This window comes from Tamandua tetradactyla, chromosome 8 (assembly GCF_023851605.1).
Source record: "Tamandua tetradactyla isolate mTamTet1 chromosome 8, mTamTet1.pri, whole genome shotgun sequence".
Lineage (NCBI taxonomy): Eukaryota > Metazoa > Chordata > Mammalia > Pilosa > Myrmecophagidae > Tamandua > Tamandua tetradactyla.
The window spans coordinates 85,743,346-85,769,568 of record NC_135334.1 but is presented as its reverse complement, the minus strand read 5'-3'; the positions used below and the strand labels follow the sequence as shown (position 1 = coordinate 85,769,568).

Below are 26,223 nucleotides of genomic sequence, written 5' to 3'. Positions count from 1 at the left end.
ATGCAGCTGTAAGACAGAATAAAGTTATGACATATGTAACAACATGGATGGACCTTGAAGACATATGCTGAGTGAGATTAGCCAAAAACAAAAGGACAAATACTGTATGGTCTCACTGATATGAACCGACATTAGTGAATAAACTTGGAATATTTTGTTGGTAACAGAGACCACCAAGAGATGGAAATAGGGTAAGATATTGGGTAATTGGAGCTGAAGGGATACAGATTGTGCAACAGGACTGAATATAAAATCTCAGAAATGGACAGCACAATACTACATAACTGTAATACAATTATGTTAAAACACTGAATGAAGCTGCATGTGAGAATGATAGAGGGAGGAGGGCTGGGGGCATAAATGACATCAGAAAGAAAGACAGATGTTAAAGATTGAAATGGTATAATCTAGGAATGCCTAGAGCATATACTCATAGTGACTAAATATACAAATTTAAAAAATGTTTTTGCATGAGGAAGAACAAAGGAATGTCATTACTGAAGGGTGCTGAAAATAGATGGTAATTAATATTTTAAAATGTCACCTTATGTGTGAGACTAAAGCAAAAAATGTTTATTTGGTACAAAATTTATATTTTGACTAATGGATTTCCTAATATAACTTATGTAGATAGCTTGATTGAATACCATAAATACTTGGAAACTCAGGTAGGACATGAGATTTTGTTGGCTTGTCCAGAGAGATGCCCCGATGAATCCCAGAGTGATTTGATCAGTGAGTGGAAAAGTATTTGCAAATTCCCCTTTGGAGAATGGTGAGAACAGGGAGAAATTCAACTTTCCCAAGTTGAATTCTTGATATTCTCACAAGCAGTGTAGACAATCAAAGCTATAGGGTGAGCCCCCAGTCTTGGTGTTTGTTCATATGAAACTTAACCCCACAAAGGATAAGTCAAGTCTACTTAAAATTTAGGCCTAATTATCCTGGAGGTTATTCTTACACATTAAGTAGATATCACCTTGTTGTTCAAGATGTAGTGGAGAGACTGGAGGGAACTGCCTGAAAATGTAGAGCTGTGTTCCAGTACCCATGTTTCTTGATGATGATTGAACAATGATATAGCTTTCACAATGAGACTCTGTGAATGTGAAAACCTTGTGTCTGATGGTCCTTTTAGCTACTATATCAACAGAAGAGTAGAACATATGGAATAAAAATAAAAATAGGGGGAACAAATGTTAAAATAAATTTAGTTTGAAATGCTAGTGGTAAATGAAAGCAAGCAATAAGGGGTATGGTATGTATAACTTTTTTTCTCTATTATCATTTATTTCTTTTTTTGTTGTCTTTTTATTTCTTTTTCTAAATCGATGCAAATGTTCTAAGAAATGATGAATATGCAACTATGTGATGATATTAAGGATTACTGATTATATATGTAGAATGGAATGATATCTTATTGTTTTGTTTGTTTGTTGTTATTTTACTTAATAAAAAAAAGATTAAAAAAAAATTTAGGCCTAAGAGTCACCCCCAAGAGAGTCTCTTTTGTTGCTCAGATGTAGCGTCTCTCTCCAGTCAACACAACAAGCAAACTCACCACCCTCCCCCTGTCTATGTGGGACATAACTCCCAGGGTTGTGGACCTTCCTGGCAATGTGGGACAGAAATCCTAGAATGAGCTGAGACTCAGCATCAAGGGATTGAAAAAACCTTCTAGACCAAAGGGGGAAGAGTGAAATGAGACTAAATGTCAATGGCTGAGAGATTCCAAACAGAGTCGAGAGGTTATCCTGGCAGTTATTCTTATGCATTAAGTAGATATCACCTTGTTATTCAAGGTGTAATGGAGAGGCTGGAGGGAACTGCCTGAAAATGTAGAGTGTTTTCCAGTAGCCATGTTTCTTGATGATGATTGAATAATGATATAGCTTTCACAGTGTGACTGTGTGATTGTGAAAACCTTGTGTCTGATGCTCCTTTTTTATCTACCTTGTCAACAGAAAAATAGAACATATGGAATAAAAATAAATAATAGGGAGAACAAATGTTAAAATAAATTTAGTTTGAATGCTAGTGATCAATGAAAGAGAGGGGTAAGTGGTATGGTATGTATAATTTTTTTCTCTACTTTCATTTTATTTCTTTTTCTGTTGTCTTTTTATTTCTTTTTCTGAATTGATGCAAATGTTCTAAGAAATGATGAATATGCAACTAAGTGATGATATTGTGAATTACTGATTATATATGTAGAGCAGAATAATCACGTGTTAATGTTTTAGCTTGTTAAATTTTTTTAGTTAATAAATAAATAAATTTAAAAAAAGAAAAAAAAAAACAAGAAGCAGAAAAAATCAAGGACTTATCTGCTCACTTGGAGGAACTTGAGAAAGAACAGCAAACTAACCCCAAAGCAAATAGAAGAAGAGAAATTACAAAGACTAAAACAGTTAAATGAATGGGAGAACAAAAGAACAATAGAAAGAATCAATAAAACCAAAAGTTGGTTCTTGAGAAAATCAATAAAACTGATGGGCCACTAGCAAGACTGACAATGAAAAAACAGAAAGAGGATGCAAATAAACAAAATCAGAAATTAGAAGGGGTTTATTACCTCAGACCCTGAAGAAATCATAAGAGAATACTATGAATAACTATATGCCAACAAACTAGACAACTTAGATGAAATGGACAAATTCCTGGAAACACACAAACAAACTACACTGACTCAGGAAGAAATAGAAGATCTCAACAAACCAATCACAAGTAAAGAGATTCAATCAATCATCAAAAATCTTCCTACAAAGAAAAACCCAGGACCAGATGGCTTCGTAGGTGAATTTCATCAAACATTCCAAAAAGAACTAACACCAATCCTGCTCAAACTCTTCAAAAAAATTGAGGAAAAAGGAACTCTACCTAACTCATTTTATGAAACTAATATCATTTCAATACCAAAACTGGGTAAAGATGCTACAAGAAAGGAAAACTACAGGCCAATCTCCCGAATGAACATAGATGCCAAAATTCTCAACAAAATATTAGCAAATCGAATCCAACATCACATTAAAAGAATTATACACCAAAACCAAGTGAGGTTTATACCAGGAATGCAAAGATGGTTCAAAACAAGAAAATTAATTAATGTAATACAGCACATTAGCAAATCAAAAGGAAAAAATCACATGTTCATCTCGATTGATGCTGAAAAAGCATTTGACAAAATTCAACATCCTTTTCTGATAAAAACACTCCAAAACATAGGAATCAAGGGTAACTACCTCAATATGATAAAGGGAATTTATGAAAAACCAATAGCCAGCATTGTACTTAATGGAGAGAGACTGAAAGTTTTCCCCCTAAAATCAGGAACAAGAGAAGGATGCCCACTGTCACCAGTTTTATTCAACATTGTGCTAGAAGTTCTAGCTAGAGCAATCAGGCAGCACAAAGAAATAAAAGGAATCCAAATTGTAAAGGAAGAAGTAAAACTTTTCATTATTTGCACCTGACATGATACTATACTTAGAAGATCCTGAGAAATCTACAGCAAAGTTACTTGAGCTAATAAACAAATTCAGCAAGGTGGTGAGATATAAAATTAATGTGCAAAAATCAGTAATATTTCTATACACAAGCTATGACCTAACTGAGTAGTCAGTTAAGGAAAAAATTCCATTCAAAATAACAACTAAAAGAATCAAGTACTTAGGAATGAACTTAACTAGGGATGTAAAAGACTTGTACACAGAAAACTACATAACATTGCTACAAGAAATCAAAGATCTAAATAGGTGGAAAGACATTCCCTGCTCATGGATAGGAAGGCTAAATACAGTTAAAATGTCAATTCTACTCAAATTGATCTACCGATTCAACACAGTATTAATCAAAATTCCAACAACCTACTTTAAATACTTGGAAAAGCTAGTTACCAAATTCATCTGGAAGGGAAAGAGACCCCAAATAGCTAAAGGCATCCTAAAAAAAGAAGAACAAAGTGGGAAGATTAACACTCCCTGACTTGAAAACCAATTATAAAGCCACAGTAGTCAAAACAGCATGGTACTGGCACAAAGATAGAAGCATTGACCAATGGAATCAAATCAAGAGTGCAGAAATAGGCCACCAAATCTATGGTCAACTGATTTTTGACGAGGCCCCCAAATTATCTGAACTGGTACAAAATACTCTTTTCAATAAATGGGCATGGGAGAACTAGATATCAATAGCCAAAAGAATGAAAGCGGATCCTTATCTCACACCCTATACAAAAATTAACTCAAAATGGATCAAACACCTAAATATAAGAACTAGTACCATAAAGCTTCTAGAAGAAAATGTAGGGAAACATCTTCAAGACCTAGAGATGGGAGGTAGCTTCCTAAACTTTACACCCAAGCACAAGCTACAAAAGAAAAAATAGATAATTTTTATCTTTTAATAAATATCTATTAATGGGAACTCCTCAAAATCAAATGCTTCTGCGCCTCAGAAGATTTTGTCAAAAAGGCGAACAGACAGCCAATTCAATGGGAGAAAATATCTGGAAATCATAATTGGACAAAGGTTTGATATCTCTATACACAAAGAAATAACACAACTCAACAACAACAAAAAAACAAACAACTCAATTATAAAGTGGGCTAAAGATATGAATAGGCATTTTTCTGATGAGCAAATATCAATGGCTCAAAAGCACATGAAGAGATGTTCCTTTTCATTGGCTATAAGAGAAATGCAGATCAAGACTACAATGAGATACCACCTCACACCTATAAGAATTGCTGCTATCAAACAAACAGGAAATTATAAATGTTGGAGAGGATGTGGAGAAATTAGGACACTTATACATTGCTGGTGAGAGTGTATAATGGTACTGCCACTTTGGAAGACTGTTCGGTGGTTTCTTAGGAAACTAAATATCAAGTTGCCCTATGACCCAGCAATAGCACTTGGTATATACTAGAAGAGCTGAATACAATGACACAAACAGACATTTGCATACTGATGTTCATAGCAGCATTATTCACAATCACCAAAAGATGGAAACAAACAAAATGCCCATCAACAGATGAATGGATCAACAAAATGTGGTATATACATACAATGGAATATTATGCAGCAGGAGAATGAAATGAAGTCCTGAAGCACATGACAAGATGGAAGAAGCTTGAGGCTATAAAAATGAGTGAAATAAGCCAGACACAAAAGGATAGATACTGTATGATTCCATTTTTATGACCATGGTAACGGTAAAATCAGAGGCTTATGATATGGAATATAGGGGACTTAGAGATACATAGAAGCTAAAGATGGGTGAACAGTTAGCTAATGAGGTTGAACTCCAATGTAAGAGAATAGATAGAAGTGAAGATGGTTCTCTAGTGGGTCTATAAGTAACATTACTATATTGAAGATGAACAAGATTGAAAGGGGTTGTGTAGACCTACATGTCCCACTGATTAACACTAGAAATATAAATTAGTTTTTGCAAGAACTACTCAAAAGAGTGCTTAAGTCCAGGGTACAGGGGGAAAACTGCTTTTGCATGCTATAGGCTGTTTAAAAGGAAAACATCAGCACTACCACAGCAATAGCAGAGATAAATAATGGGGGGAGGAGCAAGAGTTAAGAGAAGGTTTAGATTTTCTATTTGGCAAGGGTATGTTTATTGGTTTCCTTTCTCTTGGAAACAATGAAATTATCTAAAATTTTGAGTGTTGATGGACTGTGGACTTTGGGCACTATGCATGATCCCTCATGAATGCAGGTGGCTGAAGGATGCACTAACAGAGAAGTACATTGGCAAATGATGTGGCATACTTATGAATGAATGTTGTGCTGCTACAAAAAGGAATGAAGTCATGAGGCAAGCAATGATGTGAATGAATGTGTGAGACATTTGGTGAGGCAAAATAAGCCAGAAACAAAAGAACAATAATGGTATGGTCTCCTTTAGAAAATGCTTACAAGAACACAGGGGCCTAGACTGTAAGCTTCTATAGCAGACACATTTAGTTTGGATGGGGCAATTATTCTGGGTTTTGAGAAGCTGTTTTATATATATATATATATATATACACACACACACACACATATATATATACAGAGATAGGAACAAAGTCTATCAGGTTGGGGTTAAAGTAATTCAGAACACAGAGGTAAGGAAGACAATGTCTGTATTTTAGAACTAAACATAGTCTTTGAGACCCAAGGAAGAAAAATTTATTTGGTACAGAATTGAAATTTTCTGTAGCACATAATCTAACTCAACCTATCTGTAAAGCTCATTTGAACAATTGAAACACTGGGAGCCCAGAATAAGAAAGAGGTCCTTTAATCCTGTATAGCTTAATATAATGCCAGGATACATCCTCGAGTATATTATGCAGATAATCAAGAAGTATTGGCAAAGTCCCTTAAAAGATGGGAGAAAAAATATGGAATTATTAAACTTTACCATCAGGAAATCCCCTGATACTGTGTCAAACTATAGGGACACCTAAATCAAAGGCCATAACCTTGATCTTGAGGCTTACTCTTATGTAGGTGGTAGAGGAGCTTAGCCTACCTATAGGTATGCCTAAGAGTTTTTCTGGAGGACTGCCTTTGTTGCTCAGATGTGGCCTCTCTCTCTAAGCCAACACAGCAAGTGAACATGACTCCCGGGGTGTAAACCTCTCTGGCAACATGGGACAGAAATCCCAGGATGAGACGGGACCCAGCATCAAGGGATTGAGAAAAACTTCTTGACCAAAAAGGGGAAGACAGAAAAGTGTCAGTGGATGAGAGATTTCAAACAGAGTCAAGAAGTTATCCTGGAGGTTATTCTTATGCATTATACAGATATCCCTTTTCAGTTTATGGTGTATTGGAGTGGTTGGAGGTAAGTACCTGAAACTGTAGAGTTGTGTTCCAGTAGCCTTGTTTCTTGAAGATGATTGTATAATGATATAGTTTTTACAATGTGACTATGTGATTGTATAAACCTTGTGTCTGATTCTTCTTTTAGCTAAGGCATGGACAGATAAGTAAAAAATATGGATAAAAAATAAACAAATAATAGGGGGAACAAAGGTTAAAATAAATTGGGTAGATGGAAATACTAGTAGTTAATGAGAGGGAGGCATGAGAGGTATGGTATATATGAGTTTTTTCTTTTTTATTTTTTCTAATTTTTTCTGGGGTGTTGCAAATGTTGAAAAAAATTATTAAAGAAACAGTGACAATTAAGTGCACTATATGATCCTGGATGCGATATGACAATGAATACACAACTATGTGATGATATTGTTAGCCATTGATTGTACACCATGCATGGAATCTTTTTATATTAAAAATGTTTCTATGTTTTTATGTTGTTTTATCAATAAAAATATATTTTTAAATAAGCCACATGAAGAAATTAGGATTTCTAGTAAGGGTAACAACATAGGAAAATCTAAATACCACTGATTTTGTATTTTTGGTTTGTGACTCCACTGCTTAATTCTACAGAATCTAAAAAGCAAATGCATAAATGCAATGAGAATCAGTGGTTTAGGGCTCATAAAGTATAAAAATAATTTTTGATAAGGACTACATACATGTGGTGGGATGGTGGAGTATAGGAATATAGTTTGTGTACATTATCAAAGTTAAGTTGATATCAAAGCAAATAAGACTGTTATATCTTACAGATTTAACATGTTAAAATTAAGTCCCATGGTAATGACAAAGAGAATATTTGAGAATATGCAAGCTCGTAGAGACAGAAATTAAAGTATAGGTTGCCAGTGGCAGGGGGTAGGGGAAATGAAGAGTTAATTCACAATGGGTATAGGGTTTCTGTTTGGGGAGGTGGATAATTTTTAGTACTAAAAAATGGTGAAGGTACCACAGTATTATGTATGTGATTAATTACATTCAATGTTATGATTGGAAATGGTTGAGATGGGGAAGTTTATGTTGTATTTATATGTTCCCCCAATTAAAAAAAAAAAAGAGCAACTAAAGAAACAGTGACAATTAAGTGCACTATATGATCCTGGATGCGATATGACAAGAAAGGAGAAAAGGAGAAAAGGGACATTTTGGGGGGCATACGAAAGAACTGTAATAAAGACTATAAGCTCTGTATCAATGTTAAATTTCTTGAACTACACTTGTTTTTGGGAAATGTACATGGTGGCATTAATTTGACATACTTTTTTTGCATGGGCAGGCACTGGGAATCAAACCCAGGTCTCTAACATGGCAGGCAAGAATTCTGCCACTGAGCCACCATTGTACCACCCTGACTTACATTTTTTTTATTGTGAAAAACAACATATATACAAAGAAAGCCGTAAATTTCAAAACACATCATAACAATTAGTTGTAGAACAGATTTCAAAGTTTGGTAGGGTTACAATTCCACAATTTTAGGTTTTTACTTCCAGCTGCTCTAAGACAGTGTACACTAAAAGAAATATCAATATAATGATTCAGCAGTCATACTCACTTGTTAAACCTTACCTTCTCTGTATAACTCCACCATCTCCTTTGATCTTTCTCCCAATCTTTAGTATTATTTGCCCTCTGCACATTCTAACTTTCTCCTTTCGGAAGATGCTGTCAATAATATGGGATAAGGGGATGGAACTAGTTGATGTTCTAGAAAGGCTGGCCCCTCTGTGTTTCAGGACTTATCTGGCCTAGAAACCCATCTGGAGGTTGTAGGTTTTTGGAAAGTAATCACAGTGCAACCTTCATGCAATCTCAGATAAAGCCCTACGTGTTGTTTAGAGTTGGCAGGAAAGGTTTTGGTTGGGATTTGGCAAACCATGATAGGTAGCAATGTCTAGCTGAAGCTTGTATAAGAGTAGCCTCCAAAGTAGTCTCTCAACTCTATTTGAACACTCAGCCACTAATACCTTATTTATTACAATTTTTTTTCACCATTTGGTCAGGAAGGCTTGTCGATTTCACAGTGCCAGGGACAGGCTCATCCCTGGAAGTCATATCCCACATTGCCAGGGTGACTTTCACCCCTGGAGACTTGGGCCCCCTAATGTTTGACACAGTATCAAGGGTTTCCCTGGTGGTAATGTTCCATATTTTCCCTCCCATTCCTCAAGGGACTTTGCCAATACTTTTTTATTATCTGCTTATCATGCTCTGAGATGTATACAGGTATTACATTAAGTTATACAGGATTACAGGCCCTCATGCCCATTCCGGATGCCCTGTGTTTGGGTTGTTCAAGTGATCTACCCAGACAGGTTGTTAGATTATGCGCTACAGAGAACTTACATTTTGGACAAAATAAACCTTTCTTCCTTTGGTCTCATAGTGTAGGTAAAGTTCTAAAATACAAACAATGTCTTCTTTACCCCTGTATTCTGAATTACCTTAATCCCAACCTGATTGGCTTCATTCTTATCTCTAATTGAAGCCTGATCTCTTTTTCAGTTTCTTTAACAGTTGTTGTGTGTGACAGTGCTGACCTTCAGAACTGCAGAACTCCCACTCTGAGTTTTAGGTCTAACTTACATTTTAATAATATAACTGCAGTTATGTATTGAGAATAGCTTGGTAGGAGGGAGTTAGGGCAGAGGAGGCAAACCAGTTAAATTATTTCTATAATGTAAGCAAAATATAATAATTGCCTAGACAAGGATGGAAGCAGTAGAGTGATGAGAACTGGTCATATATATTCTGAAATGAGAGTGAGCTGAATATGCTGATAGATTGAATATGGAAAGTGGGAGAATCAGAGAATCAATAATGACTTCAAACAGATTTGGAACTGCTTCCCAGAAGGCAGAAAGGGAATGGACATTTCTATAGATCAGGGCTACTCAAAGTGTGCCCCAGGGACTGGCTATATCAGCACCACTTCGAAGTTTGCAAGAAACAAAAATTCTCAAACCCCATGATATACCATCTAGATCAGAATTTCTAAGGGTGAAGGCCAAGAATCTGTGTTTTAACAAATTCTTCAGATGATTCTTATACATGCTAAGGTTTTAGAAGTACTGAAATGATCTACAACATGTATTGAACACTTTGGGGTCCTGCAATATCACTAAATCATGACATTCTGTCAAGTTGTCTGGGTACAGCAAGGCTTTCAACCTCAGTCATATGCTCCTCCAGAACCACAAAAACCAGCCTTTTCTCCAACAAATATCAAACACTGCTGTAATGTTTGGGTCAAAATACAATTTCTGCTTTCCATGTCTTTGGAGTCTTTGATGACATTTCCTGACACCAGACTTTGGTTTAGACCATCTCAGGCCCTACAAGGATCTAATAATATTAATTATCAAAAAAGAAAGGGACAAGGTCTCATTCCACTTCCTTCCCAAGGTACTCCTTGGTCATTATCAAATCTATCTATCCCCTCCCCAGTATTCAACTCTGTCACTGGAATTGGCAGGTTATTAAAATTCTGTTTCCTTCCTTTAGAACAATGGATGCCAAATCACCTACATTTTGCATAGTTAAAAGGAGAAAATCAAGTGGTACATGTCATGATACAGGAAATCCGTTCTAAGGTGATTTATTATGTTGCTGATGTAAAGGTGCCTGACAGAGTGACATCAACAAAAATGGTGGCATAGAGAACTCCAAATCTCTAGCTCTTCTCAAAAGCAACAAATATACTTACAAAAGATGTCAGAATCAACTTCTTCTGGAATCTGGAATCTAATAAAAAAAAATTAGCAATTAGGAGGACATTTATGAGGGGAGAAAAAAACTACTGAATTTTACCAACCCCAACTCTCCAGCTCTGTAGCAGCCTTGCAGGCTGCATTCTTAGGGCAGTTTGCTAGTACCAGAAGATTTTATTCTCAAAGAATTGTGGTTGTATGTTTTGACTGGTCTAGTGGCTCCCTGAAGGATCATCTCAAGGGCTTGCCTATATTTCACATGCTTCAGAATTTTGCCAAGGCTGAAGTGGCTTCCTGAGTGGCATTTGTCAAAAACATTTAAAGGTAAATATATTAGTCACTACCATGCTAGGCAAGAAATAACAGTTGGGATGAGCAATAGATAGATTAAAAACCTAGGAAGGAAGTTGTAAGGAAGAAGATACTTGGAGGAATAAGCACTTTGAATAGTTCCCACATATTTTGGAGAATCCAGAAGGCCAGGTATACACCCAGGGCTAGATACATGCTCAGAAAAAAATACCTGAGATAACCTAAGCTCCAACATCTAGCTGACCTAAGTCTTTGTACAAACAGGAAAAGAAAGCTAAAGTAGAGATGTAAACTGTCTCAGAAGTACTGAAGGCACACCCCAACACAGTGCCAATCTGAAAAGACTGAGAGGAGGTGTTCGTGTTTTTGTTTTTGTTGTTTTTTGTTTGGGCTCCATACATTAAAGGAAATATCTGTCAAATTACTACCTAAAAACTAAGCTACTAAAGCATAGGCTTCAGTAGTAACCCACAATGAAGAACAGTGACTTTACAAAACTAGTTCAGAAAAGTCACTAAACAGACAAACAAAAATGCAAAAAGCAACAGCAAACTCTGGGGAGGAGGGTCTAATTTCCATAATTGCAACATCATAATATTCAAAATGTCCAGCTTTCAATAAAAAAATTAGGAGGCATGAAAACAAACAAGAAAGTATGGCCCACTCACAGGAAAAAAAGAAATTAGTAGAAACTGTCCCGAAGAAAACCCAAGACATTGGACTAACTAAAAAAAGACTTTAAAGCAACTGTTTTAAAAATGTTCAAAGAACTAAAGGAAACCATGGACAAAGAACTAAAGATAGCCAGGAGAATAATGTCTCACCAAATAGAGGTATCAATAAAGAGATAGATATTACAAAAGGGAGTCTTCTGGAGGTGAAAAGTACAATAACACAATAACTTAAATGAAGAATTCACTAAAGGCAATCCAGCTCTTGTTATTTATCCAAATGAGCTGAAAACTTATTTCCACACAAAAACCTGCACATGAATATTTATAGCAGTTTTATTCATAATTGCCAAAAATTAGAAGCAACCAAAATGTTTTTCAATAGGTGAATGGATAAATAAATTTTGGTACATCCATACAATAGAATATTATTCAGTAATAAAAAGAAATGAGCTATCAATATAGGATTCTACAAAAGTTCCATGCACTAGGGTAATTTTCCAGAAACCTACAACCTCCAGATGGGTCCCTAGACCTAAAAGACCCAGCCTCTGCAGAGCATCAGGTAGTTCCACCTCCCTACCCCATATTATTGACAGACACTTCCAACATGAAAAAGTTAGAATGGCCATGGCCCAAATACCTATAAAGAATGGAATAGAAAGATCAAAGGTGATGGTGGGGTTATACAGAAAAGATAGGGTTTTAAAAAATGAATATGGGGGGCCAAGATGGCGGCTTAGCAATGTGCGCATTTTAGTTCGTCCTCCAGAACAACTACTAAACAACCAGAAACAGTACAGAACAGCTCCTGGAGCCACGATAGTGACTGGACACACAGCTTACCCCAGTCTGGACCAGCTGGACCGGCTGCGAGTCTCCAGAACCGTGATTTCCCCAAGCCGCAGTGGCCGGCGCCCAGATAAGAAAGCAATCTCCAGAATAAACTAATTAAGGTAATTAAATGTCCAGACACCAGCAAAAAATAACAAATCACACCAGGAAAATTGAAGATATGGCCCAGTCAAAGGAACAAACCAATAGTTCAAATGAGATACAGGAGCTGAAGCAATTAATTCAGAATATATGAACAGAAATGGAAAACCTCATCAAAAACCAAATCAATGAATTGAGGGAGAATATGAAGAAGGCAAGGCATGAACAAAAAAAAAGAAATGGGAAGTCTGAAAAAACAAATCACAGAATTTATGGGAATGAAAGATACAGTAGAAGAGATGAAAAAACAATGGAAACCTACAATGGTAGATTTCAAGATACAGAGGTTAGGATTAGTGAACTGGAGGATGGAACATCTGAAATCCAAAAAGAAACAGAAACTATAGGGAAAAGAATGGAAAAATATGAGCAGGGATTCAGGGTATTGAATGATAATATGAAGCGCACAAATATACGTATTGTGGGTGTCCCGGAAGGAGAAGAGAAGGGAAAAGGAGGAGAAAAACTAATGGAAGAAATTATCACTGAAAATTTCCCAACTCTTAGGAAAGACCTAAAATTACAGATCCAAGAAGTGCAGCGCACCCCAAAGAGAATAGATCCAAATAGACGTTCTCCAAGACACTTACTAGTCAGAATGTCAGAGGTCAAAGAGAAAGAGAACATTATGCTGAGTGAGACTAGCCAAAAACTAAAGGACAAATACTGTATGGTCTCACTGATATGAATTGACATTAGTGAATAAACTTGGAATATTTTGTTCATAGCAGAGACTATCAGGAGATAGAAATAGGGTAAGATATTGGGTAATTGGAGCTGAAGGGATACAGACTGTGCAACAGGACTGGATACAAAAACTCAGAAATGGACAGCAAAATACTACCTAACTGTAATACAATTATGTTAAAACACTGAATGAAGCTGCATGTGAGAATGATAGAGGGAGGAGGGCTGGGGACATAAATGAAATCAGAAAGAAAGATAGATGTTAAAGATCGAGATGGTATAATCTAGGAATGCCTAGAGCGTATAATCATAGTGACTAAATGCACAAATTTAAAAAATGTTTTTGCACGAGGAAGAACAAAGGAATGTCATTATTGCAGGGTGCGGAAAATAGATGATAACTAATACTTTAAAATGTCACCTTATGTGTGAGACTAAAGCAAAAAATGTTTATTTGTTACAAAATTTATATTTTGACTAGAGCATTTCCTAATATAACTCATGTAGATAGTTTGATTGAATGTCATAAGTACTTGGAATCTCAGGTAGGACATAAGATTTTGTTGGTTTGTCCCGAGTGATGCCCCGATGAATCCCAGAGTGATTTTATCAGTGACTGGAAAAGTATTTGCAAGCCCCCTTCGGGGAATAGTGAGAACGGGGAGAAATTTAACTTCCCCAAGTTGAATTTTTGATATTCTCACAAGCAGTGTGGACAACCAAAGTTATAGGCTGGGCCCCCAGTCTTGGGGTTTGTTCATGTGAAACTTAACCCCACAAAGGATAGGTCAAGTCTACTTAAAATTTAGGCCTAAGAGTCACCCCCAAGAGAGCCTCTTTTGTTGCTCAGATGTGGCCTCTCTCTCCAGCCAACATGATGAGCAGTCTCACCACCCTCCCCCTCTCTGCGTGGGACTTGACTCCCAGGGGTGTGGACCTTCCGGGCAACATGGGACAGAGATCCTGGAATGAGCTGAGACTCAGCATCAAGGGACTGAGAAAAACCCTAGAATGAGCTGAGAATTAATATCAAGGGATTAAGAGAACCTTCTCAACCAAAGGGGGAAGAGTGAAATGAGACTAAGTGTCAATGGCTGAGAGATTCCAAACAGAGTCAAGAGGTTATCCTGGAGGTTATTCTTATGCATTAAGTAGATATCACCTTGTTGTTCAAGATGTAGTAGAGAGACTGGAGGGAACTGCCTGAAAATGTGGAGCTGTGTTCCAGTACCCATGTTTCTTGATGATGATTGAACAATGATATAGCTTTCACAATGAGACTCTGTGAATGTGAAAACCTTGTGTCTGATGGCCCTTTTAGCTACTATATCAACAGAAGAGAAGAACATATGGAATAAAAATAAAAATAGGGGGAACAAATGTTAAAATAAATTTAGTTTGAAATGCTAGTGGTAAATGAAAGCGAGGGGTAGGGGGTATGGTATGTATAATCTTTTTTTTCTCTATTATCGTTTTATTTCTTTTTCTGTTGTTTTTTTATTTCTTTCTCTAAATCGATGCAAATGTTCTAAGAAATGATGAATATGCAACTATGTGATGATATTAAGAATTACTGATTGTATATGTAGAATGGAATGATATCTTGTTTTGTTTGTTAATTTTTTTAATTAATAAAAAAAGTTTTAAAAAAAATGAGTGTGATTGCTGAATCATTAAATTGCTATTTCTTTTATTCCCCAGTATCGTAGAGAAGCTAGAAGTAAAAACCTAAAATTGTGGAACTGTAACTAACCCATACCAAACTCTGACATCTGTTCTCCGACTAATTATTGTGCTGTACTTTGAAATTTATTGCTTTTTTTGTATATATATTATTTTTCCCAAAAAGGAAAAAAAAGTTGATTGTGATGATAAAAAATATTTATTCCTTCTAGACCCCTATATTCTGGAGCAACCAGAAGGAAAAATCTGAGATGATGGTATGGTATCCCGTGACAAACTCTGGGCTCTGTCCTGTAACTACTTGTTGAAGTGTGCTTTGAAAACTATTGCTTTTTTCTTTCTTCGCTTTGTATATATGTTATATTATATAATTTTAAAAGTTTTTTAAAAATGAGCTATCAGGCCATGAAAAGTCATGGAGTAAACTTAAATGAACATTGATAAGTGAAAGAAATCAGTCTGGCAAAGTTACATACAAGGTTGATTCCAACTATATGACATTTTAGAAAGACAAAACAATAGAGACAGAAAAAGATGAGTATGGCCAGGTGTTCATTGCAAAGGAGGAGAGGAAGGATGACTGAATGGGCAGCATGGGATTTTTAGGGCAGTGAAACTATTCTGTATGATACATGGTGCTGATATATGATATTATGCATTCTTCAAAGTCTATAGTATTAAACAATACAAAATGGGAGCCCTGATATAAACTGTGTACTTTAGCTGCTAAAAATGTTATCAATATTGGTTTATCAATTCTAATAAATGTACTACACCAATGCAAGATATTAATAATAAGGGAAACTGATTAGGGACTGGAAGGAACTCTTTGTACTGTCTGCTCCATTTATCTGTAAACAACAAAAACTATAAAAATCATGTCTATTACTTTTTCAAAGTCCTTAAAGATCATGAATTATATAATATTATAATCATACCCATGAATAACAATAAAATCCATATATGTAATTTAGCATTCTATACATAACTACAGAATGCTTTAAAATTTATATCCTAAGTGGTCAACTATATTAGAATAAACAGTGTTAATGGGACCTATAACTATAATATATAAATATATAATATAACTATTAAAACTATTGGATAAGTCAAATATACTGAAAGCAGATGTACATACAAAAAAAGAAATATAGTCGTAATAACATACAATTTCTAGGATATATAGACACAACTAAACAGGAAAGCATGTGAAATGCACATGAAGGTTGGTTCATAATTGACCATAGCAGTGATGGTGAGAAGACAGCAAATACATAAGAATCATATATACATATTGATCCTAAAAGTATTGACCATACATATATACTGATCCTAAAAGTAATAACATTATCATTAGAAGATGGAGACATACAGGATAAACAAATTAAAGGAAGTTGAGACACTGGGCAATGAGTAACACCACAGTTAAGCATAAAATAAATGGGACTCAAAGAAAGAAAACATATGGAAAAAAATTATTGTCACTGGTGAAACCACAAGGTCATACTTGAATGAGATAACTACAGTGTTGGTAGAGGCACTTTATTAAATAAGAACACACATAAAGAGAGAAAAAATGAAGCATCAGAATATGGAACCAAGAAATTTAAACTTTCCCACCTGCAAAATCCCTTATACTCTGTCAAACACTAGGGGCTCCCCAGTTAATAGGCCAAGTCCTTGATCTTAAGGCATGCTCTTATAAAACTTATTTCTGTAATGAAAAAGCTAAGCCTATCTATAATTATTTATAAGAGTTACTTCCAGAGAACCTCTTTTTTGCTCAAATGTGGCCTCTCTTTCTAACTCCAACTCTGCAAGTAAAAATCATTACCCTCCCACTATGTGGGATATGACATCCAGGGGTGAAAGTCTCCCTGGCAAAGTGGGATATGACTTCCAGGGATGAGCCTGGCCCTGGCACCATGAGATCAACAATGCTTACCTGACCAGAAAGGGGAAAAGAAATGTAACAAAATAAGGTATCAGTGGCTAAGAGATTTCACATCATCTTAAAGCTAAAACAAGTATGAAATCAAAGCTAAATTAAATCAATTTAAAATATGGTTTTATATTTTCTCTGCTTATTTTCCTTTTAAATTTATGTATACATTGATAGTGATAGTGAAAACTTTATAAGTCAACATCAGACCATGTAGCAAGAACTTTAAATTGTTTATACTCTATGACCCCAAATTCCACTATTTGGAATCTATGAAAAGGAAATAATTTACATTTTTAATTGAAATAATATTGTTAAGCCTTGTAATAAACATGGAAAAATGTTTATCATATATATGTTAAATAAAAAAAGGATTTTAACAATTCAGAAATAAGTACAATAAAAATATGGAAAATAGGAAATAAATGTCCACCAATAAAGGGAACTGTTGAAATAAACTGTTACTTTTGATTAGTATTTAGTAATAAAATCATTTTATTAAAAGAAATTTAATGATGAGGGAAAATTCAAATATAAAAGAACTAAAACAATAATTATTATTTCTAGGGGCAATACTATAGGGAATCCTTAATTTCTTCTCTATACCTACTGGATTTTCCATACTTATACAATATAATAAAGAAAAGATTTATCAGAAATATTAATACAAACCATAATGAAAAACAATGAAAGAAACACACCCCAATTTAAAATATATATTTTAAATATTAAAATGCCACTAAGGCATAGGGAAACAAACTCAGAGAGTTCACAACAAAAAGTCTAATAACAAAAGATCCTATTGGCACTCTCCCTGGCACTGTTTCTCCACAGCACAAGTTACATGCAAAAACCACTACTTTTTGACCTGGCAAATTCTTATCCTTAAGGAGAGGATAATGACTGTGACCCAAGTGAATATCTTTAAAGGAGTTTATGATTTTTCTATAATGCCCTTACTTGAAATTTTGGAAATAAAATTAGTTTCAGAAATAAACCAAGAAGTTTCAGCTAATGAGAGGGCAAATTTACATATTTCTATCAGTCTGATGAAAAATTCTTCTCTAACCAAAGAAAATTCCCCAGACTACAGAGAGTACAGAGAGTAGAAAAAAAGTCATGAGTATGTAAAAAGTATGTAAAAAAAATTGTAAAAAGTTGCTGAGGCCTTGCCTTAACCCTTAACTTCAAGGACAGAATTTCCTTGTTTATTTATATGTTATGCCCAGGAATGACACAGTATATTGTGGCTACAGCAATATTTCCAGGCTGACATGCTCTTCCAGAACTTTGCCACCCTGCCATCAAGAAATGGAGTTTATTACTCTACCCTTGAACCTGTGTAAGGCTTTGATATTTCTTCAATGAATGCGGCAGAACTGATGCTGCATGAATTCCAAAGCTAGTTCAAACAAGCAACATGGCTTTCATCTGCCTTTCTCAGGTCACTTTCCCTTAGAACCCAGTCTTCATGGTGTAAGAAAACCAGGGCCACATAGACAGGCCATGTGTAGATATTCTGTCTGAGAGCTCAGGCTAAGGTCCCAGCCAATAGTCGATATCAACAACCAGTCCTGTGAGTGAGTGAGCCTTCTGATGATTTTAGACCCTACCTTCAAGGCATCCAGCTCAAGGCCCTAACATTGTGGAGCAGACAGCCATGCCCACTGCACCCTGAGTGCATTTCTAACCAACAGAAATTTGCATATAATAAATGGCTGCTTTAATTTTTAAAAAATCACAAAAGTGGTTTAACAGTATATTTAAGCAGGCAGAAGAAATAATCAGTGAACTTGAAGATAGGTCAACTGAGATTGACAATCTGAAGAAAAAGACGTAAGAATGGAGAAAAATGAAAAGAACTTAAAAGAGTTGTGGGGCACCATTAAAGATGCTAACATATACATAAAGGGAGTTACAAGCAGAGAGGAGAAAGAGAAACAGGCAGAAAAAAAATTTTAAATAAATAACAGCTCAAAACTTACAAAATTTGATGAAAAAACATGAATCAGTACTTCCTAGAAGCTTAATGAATTGCAAGAAGGATAAACTCCAAGATCTACACCCAGACATTTTATTGTCAAATGCTCGAAAGACAAAGACAAAAAGAATCTTGAAAGCAGTCAAACAAAAGCAATTCATCATGTACAAGAGATTCAATAAGATTAACAAGAGATCCTCAGAAACCATGGAGACCAGAAGAGAATGGGATGATGAAAGAAAAAATTGTCAACCAAGAATTCGATATCTAGCAAACTCTCTTTCAAAAATGAAGGAGAAATTGAGACATTCCAAGAAAAACAAAAACTGAGGGAATTCATCACTAGTATACCTATCCTACAAGAAATACTAACAAGGGAGACCTTTAGGCTGAAATGAAAGGCCACTAGCAGTAACTTGAAGTCATATGAAAACAGAAAGAACATCTATAAAGGTAACAACCTCGGTAAATATAAAAGACAGTTTTATTGTATTTTGGCTTGTCACTCCTCTTTTTTCCTGTATGATTTAAAAGACTGGTACATAAAACAATATTTATAAATCTATGTTAATAAACACTGTGATTTGAAGTTATATGTACTTCTGAAAAATAATAGGTTCCTAAACCTAATCCATTCCTGTGGGTGTGAACCCATTGTAAGTAGGAATTTTTAGTGAGGTTACTTCAGTTAAGGTATTGTCCACCTCAATCAGGATAGGTCTTACTCCTACTGGAGTCTTTCATAAGAAAACGAAATTCAGACAGAGAGAGAGAGAGAAAGTCAGAGGGAGCAGTGAGAAGCTGAACATAAATAAAAAAGAGAGAGTCCAGGAGACACCACCATCTCCCTCGCCATGTGGTATGGATCACCAATTGCCAGTCCCAGAATGCCACAGTCTTCAGAAAGAAAACACAGTCTTACTAACACCTTGATTTGAACATTTTTCCTAACCTCAAAACCATGAGCAAACAAATTCCCATTGTTTAAGTCAACCTATCGTATAGTATTTGCTTTAGCAGTCAAGGAAACTAAAACAGACACACATGTATAAAAATATAATTGTTTTAGGAGCAAAGTTTTGAAACTTCCAAAGTGTTGAAACTAAGTTGGTATTAATTCAGACTATATTGTTATAATTAAAATGTTCATTGTAATCCCCAAGGTAACAATAAGAAATCATTTAAAACATACAGTAAAAGAAATAAGGAGAATCAAAATGACACACTAGAGAAAAAACTCAAACACAAAAGAAATCAGTGATAGAAGGAATGAGGAATAAAAAGATGTGACATATAGAACGGAAATAGTAAAATGACAGAAGTCCTTCCTTATTAATTTTAAATTGAACGTACATGAATTAAACTCTCCAATTAAAAGGCAGAGACTGACAATAGATTTAAAAAAAAAAACCATAATCTACAAAAGATTCATTTCAGATCTAAATGCACAAATAGGTTGAAAGTAAAAGGTTGGAAAATAACGTTTCTTGCAAATAATAACCAAAAGAGAACTGGAATGGCTGTACTAATATCAGACAAGGTAGACTTGAAGTCAAAAACAGTTACAAGAGACAAAGACATTTTATATCAATTTAAGGGCTAATTCATCACAAATACATAGCAATTATAGCTCCCTGGGGATTTTCTTCTCATGGCTGAAGAAAAAAGCTCCCATAGCACTGAGGTGATGCACACAGTCCTTTTTAAGACGTAGGCTCAGAACTTGCGTATTATCTCTTCTGCCCATATCCCATTGGCCAAAAGCAAATCACATAGCCAAGACCAACATCATGGGCAAAGGAAGAATACTTGCCCTCTCATAAGGCATGGAGGTGAAGGAATGAATATTTCCTAAACAATACTCTTCCACAGCCTACTTGGAAGAGAGCTCTGAAAAATAGGTGCTATTTTTCATGAATGCTAAACAATAACTTCTTGTTAACCATGTTGGTTGCATTAGAAATTAGTGATTAAGACTTTCTTCAAAGGTTTTTCACCCAGATTCAGTCAGCAAGTATTCACTCACTAAGTAGCTGAGCAGCATTATCAACTCAGAAAGAACTTTTGCTTCAATAGCAATTCTTTTCAAGTACTGAACAGAAACTTTTAAAATGTCTGTATGATCTATCAAAGCACCAAAAGTAGATCTGACATGATAAGCAGAAATTGAACTAAATACCTTTTCTAAAAACCTTCCTAAAAGAAGAATCCCTTCTGACATGTACATTTTAGACTTATTGTAGAAAATTTCCACCCTCGGAAGGAATCTCAATGAACTTCAAATCTGCTAAAGTAAAAAATATCAAATACAATATAGAATCTAAATTTGCTGACCTTGAAAATCTGATATGGTGCTAATATTTTCACACCCATAAAAACTGATTATAAATGATGACATTATCCTAAATTCTGTGTTACTTGGTCAGATGATAACACATAGCCCTCTCTCATACTACAACTCTTTCGCACAACAACAAATTTCCATTTATTAGATTTAGAACTTGGTGAAAAGAACAGACATTTTAAAACAGGACACTGAGAGCCAAACCTAATCTTTCTTGCCAAAATTAATGGGAAATTGTTTGGAATAAGAACAGAGCAGTGCCCTGGGATTCAGCCAATTGGAATAGCTGATACTCTATGACATTCTCTGGCTCAGATAACCTCCTTGCCCTTGGAATGAACTCAGAAGAGAGGCAGCATAGCCAAAGTTGACAACGAGGTAAAGAGTGCATTTCCAAGTCATAAAGTACTCCAAAACTCACTTTTCAAGTCAACCTAGTTGGAGAAAAGATCCATCTTAATTGGTGGAAAATCATAAGTCCTACTTCCAAATGCAAGGAATACCTATGGATCTAAGAAAATGGCAAATTGAATCAAAATCTTTCCACATCTCCTTCCAAAAATTCCATTGAAACAGAAAAGGTATAAGAATGAAAAAGCAAATAGCATTTTTAGGAAAATCAGTAAGAATGCTACAACCACAAAAAAGAAAGTTGATGAATTTCTGGAAGATATGAAGCAAATAGGATCAATATAATTTGGGGTAGTTTTAAATTTTATGCCTAAATATAAATATTTGACTTATTGATCAAATTGATGAAAAGGCAATTAGTGCCAGGTTGAAATACAACAAAGGCAAAAGAGGAGGGGAACTGAGAAGTAAATGGACAGGTTTTGTCAAATTAGCCCTAGGAAAAAACAAACTCAGCACAACAGTGACATAAAGCAGGATAGACTTGGAGAAACTCAAGAGACTTATATTAAAGGATTTAAATTTTATAATTGTGTCACTGTCTCATATGTTGGATCTATAGCTCTCAATGTGTTATCTGTGGATCTATGAGGTCAAAAATATTTTCAAAATGAGGCGGGCCACAGGAGCTCAGCAGGCAGATTTCTTGCCAGCCATGCCAGAGACCCAGATTCGGTTCCCAGTGCCTGCCAATGCCAAAAATATGTATATATATATATTTTTTTTTCAAAACAATACTAATTTATTTATCTCTTTCACTGTGTTGACATTTGCACTTAGAATGCAAAAGTAATTATGGATGGAACTGCTGGTGCCTTAGGCACCAAACTGGTAATGTAGTTATTGTAGTCTTCACCATTGGACAGAAAAAGAGAAAAAATTGGGAAAAACAAAAGCAGTTTTAAATAAGAATGTCCTTGATGAAGCAATAAAAATCGTTAATATTATTAAAACTCAATTTTGGAGTCTGTAGCATTCCGTGTGACAAAATGCGAAGTGTATATAAAGCACTTCTACTAAATACCAAAATATGAGGGTTCTCTTGAGAAAAAGCACTTATCCAACTGTTTGAGTTACCTGCTAAAGTAACTGCTTTTTACATGAAACACTGTTTTTTCTTAAAAGAACAGTAGATAAAGTATGTTGATTCAGACTTAGGTATCTATTAGACATTTTCTCACAAATGAATGAAGTAAGGCCATTAGTACAAGGAAAACAGTTGCCAATGATAAAATTCTAGCTTACAAGTAGAAATTAGAATTTTGAAAAAATTGTATCTGCCACCATCAGCTTGACATCTTCCCAATACTTAGACTTTTTAAATGAGATCAGTGGTAATATAACGGAAGTGATTTTTAAATTTTGAATAATGAAATGTTTCAGTATTTGGAAGAGCTGCATAATTCAAGGAACCAGTATTTTCTAAATGACAAAAGCGTGATATTACAAATCACATATAACCAAACATTTCAAAATATAAAAAAAACACTAATTTTAATGTAGTAGAATACAAAAACTTCATTGATATGGTTTCAGATTCTACATTGAAACCATTCCTTAAGAAATTTTCACTTGTCAATAACCTTTTTCTGAAAAGGTTATTAAAATATTCCTCCCTTTTCCAATTACATATGTGTGATGTCGAATTTTCTTCAAATACTTCAACCAAAACAATATATGGCAACAGAATGATTGCAGAAGCAGATCTGAGAATTCAACTATCTTCTATTAAGTTAATCATTAAAGAGATTTGTAAAAAATATAAAACAATGCTACTCTTCTCACTCATTTTTTGTTTGTTTTGAAAAAATAGTAATTTCCATTAAAAATATGCTATTTCCATTAATATGCAGTGTATTTATTATTATTTGAAAATAATTATTTGTTTAACGTCTCTAACTTTAATTTCTAACAGAAATTATCAATAGATAATCTTCACACCAAATGCTCTTCGGTATCCTTTCATAAGACCTCTTCGGGGTCTTGTGAAAAAAATTTGGAGAATCTGTGCTGTATTCACCCCCAAGTTTGCCAAGTTTGGGTTCTACCTTCCATAAGAAGGAGATGGAGTGGTGGAAGAGTGATCACTGATAGTGTCCCAACTGTAACAAAAGTGGGAGGAAGGATGACACATCACAGCTCTCTAACTTAATCTGCTACTTGGCAAATCATTTCTTGCCTTTTATGTCACTGAAGTCCTGAGGGAACATGGACTCCCTAAGATCCATCAGCAATGCTAGAAAAGTGGCAGTTTGAAAGCAACTTTAGGGGAGCAAATGAAAGGCTTTCAGCAATTCCATACTCTCCACTCAGACATGTTGCTGCTTGGTCTGGCCACATGCAAATTTAAGAAAAGTGGAGGTATCAAATGAATAAACAATAGTGAAAAGAAAATAAATTATCTGATTTTGGTTTATGCTTTCATATTCTTAGACAAACATGCTATGAGTTTGTATAAACTGCAAGGCACTTTCTCCTGGCCCAGCTGTAGAAATATGAAAGTGGTGATTTGAAGAGTTTTAAAGCACAGGCAAAGTCTCAGGATTGATCAGAATTCAGACTGTCCTAGATGACTATTGGTCAGCATTTGGTCATCTATTTTAATTAGCCAAAAACTAAGTGCATTAACCATGGTTTGGTGCATTTATGACCAAGAAAAAGTTGGTATTGAACTTTTTTACAAAGTAATTTTAGATACATGGGAATCTGCTACAAGATACACTCTACTTCAGACAGCCTTTCCTTTTAGAAAGGCCTTATTATTTTTCAGTCTAGAAAACAAATTATTCCTAAATCAGTGTAAGGTAAGCCATTTTGGTAAATTAATAATTGTTTCAATAATTCAAAAAACACAAAAATCATATTAAATCATACCTGAATTATCAGTGAAATGGCTTAGCTTTCCAAAAGATTCCAATTTCTTTGCTAAAGAGATAAAATTAATTGCTTTCCCTATCTCAATCCTTATGACTTAATTTGAAATTTTAAAAAGCACATCATTGATGGAGTCCAGAGAGAACAGGAAAAATGGTAAGCATACCTAACTGATAATACACTACCTTAGTGTCTTACATAATTGCCCCCAAATTCTCATTTTTATTTTCTGAAACTAGAAATTAGGGTTTGAGAAGATGTGGTCCCTGATCTGCTATTATCCTCAGCAATCTTTGAAATCCCCACCCATCTCTAAAGTGGCTCACAAAGTTATGCAGCAGTCAGTGGCAAAAATAATAGAGCCCTCAAATGTAAACACCTCTCATTTCCTTTAGCAATTCCATTTGCTCCTGGAAAGTAAGATAATGTGTGTTTTTGAAAAAAAAAAAAAAAAAGAGGCAAAGAGAGACGCTTAACAGGTGAATGAAATATGACCATATCTTGCTATGAGGAAGGCTGGGGGGTAGATACATGCTGTTTTTAGCAATGTGCCCACCTAAACATTGGGAATCTATTAGTGAAAGAGGGGCAGAAGGAAAACTGGAGTAGGTAGTTATCACAACCTAATGCAGAGAGAACTTTGAGCTATAATATTGTTACTGTTATATTGTCTCAGTGCACAGTATATATGTTTAATGAATTGTGTTATTACTTACTTTACCCATTTTCTTTTAAAATTGAGTGGTTCAACTTGAACTCCTGGGAGTCCAGATCGGGAATGGGGCCTTGTAATTCTGTATGGCTTAATCTAATACTAGGATACTTCTCAGATTATGGTGGGCTTATAATTAAAAAGTATTAGTAGAATCCCTTGAGGACCCAAAGAGGGAGGGAAAATATATATATATCACCATTAAATCTTCCCATCTTGGAAACCCTGGGCACACTCTTAGCTTTTGGGGATTCCCAAGAAAATAGGCCTACCCTTGATTTTGAGTCTTGCCCTTATTAAACTTATTTCTATAGTGGAGAAGTTAAGACTACCTATAATGAGACCTAAGAGTTGCTTTCAGGAAACCTTTTATGTTACTCAGATGTGATCTCGCTCTCTCTCTAAGCCCAACTCTGCAAGGAAAATCATTACCCTCTCCCCTAGGTGGGACATGATATTCAGATGTAAAAATCTCCCTGACAACGTGGGGTGTGACTTTCAGGGATGAGCCTGGCACTGGCACTATGGGGCAGACATCTTCTTGACCCAAAGATGAAAAAGAAGTGTAATAAAATAAGGCATCAGTGGCCAAGAGAAATTAAATAGAGTCAAGAGACTATTCTTGAGGTCACTCTTATGCAAGCTTCATTTAGATAATGCCAATTGCCATAGTTTGCTAAACCCCAACCAACATCACTCCTGTTGACTTTTACAAACACCTAGGGCTTGAACTGAGACTGTATAAAGGTTTCATGAACTAAGTTTGCTTTCTTGGAGTCTATAATTCCTGGAGGTTTCCTAGGTCAGATAAATCCTGAAAGCCAGAGGGACCAGCCTCTCCAAATTTATTGATTACATCCCCTATCCTTTAGTGTTGACATTCCTTCTTAACATGAAAAATCTCATCAAAACTCAAATTAATGAGTTGAGGGAGGATATAAAGAAGACATTGGGCAAACAAAAAGAAGAAATCAAAAGTTTGAAAATACAAATCACAGCACTTATGGGA

At 35.2% G+C, this 26,223-nt stretch overlaps 1 long non-coding RNA gene across 1 annotated transcript in view; it reads right to left on the bottom strand.

The window, feature by feature from the left end:
* The window catches only part of LOC143644689 (uncharacterized), a 96,331-nt gene that overhangs the window by 5,526 nt on the left and 64,582 nt on the right, over positions 1-26,223 (bottom strand). Inside the window, exon 6 of the long non-coding RNA XR_013156819.1 lies at positions 10,598-10,635. This is a non-coding gene — a long non-coding RNA (uncharacterized LOC143644689). The remainder of the gene's footprint in view (positions 1-10,597; positions 10,636-26,223) is intronic.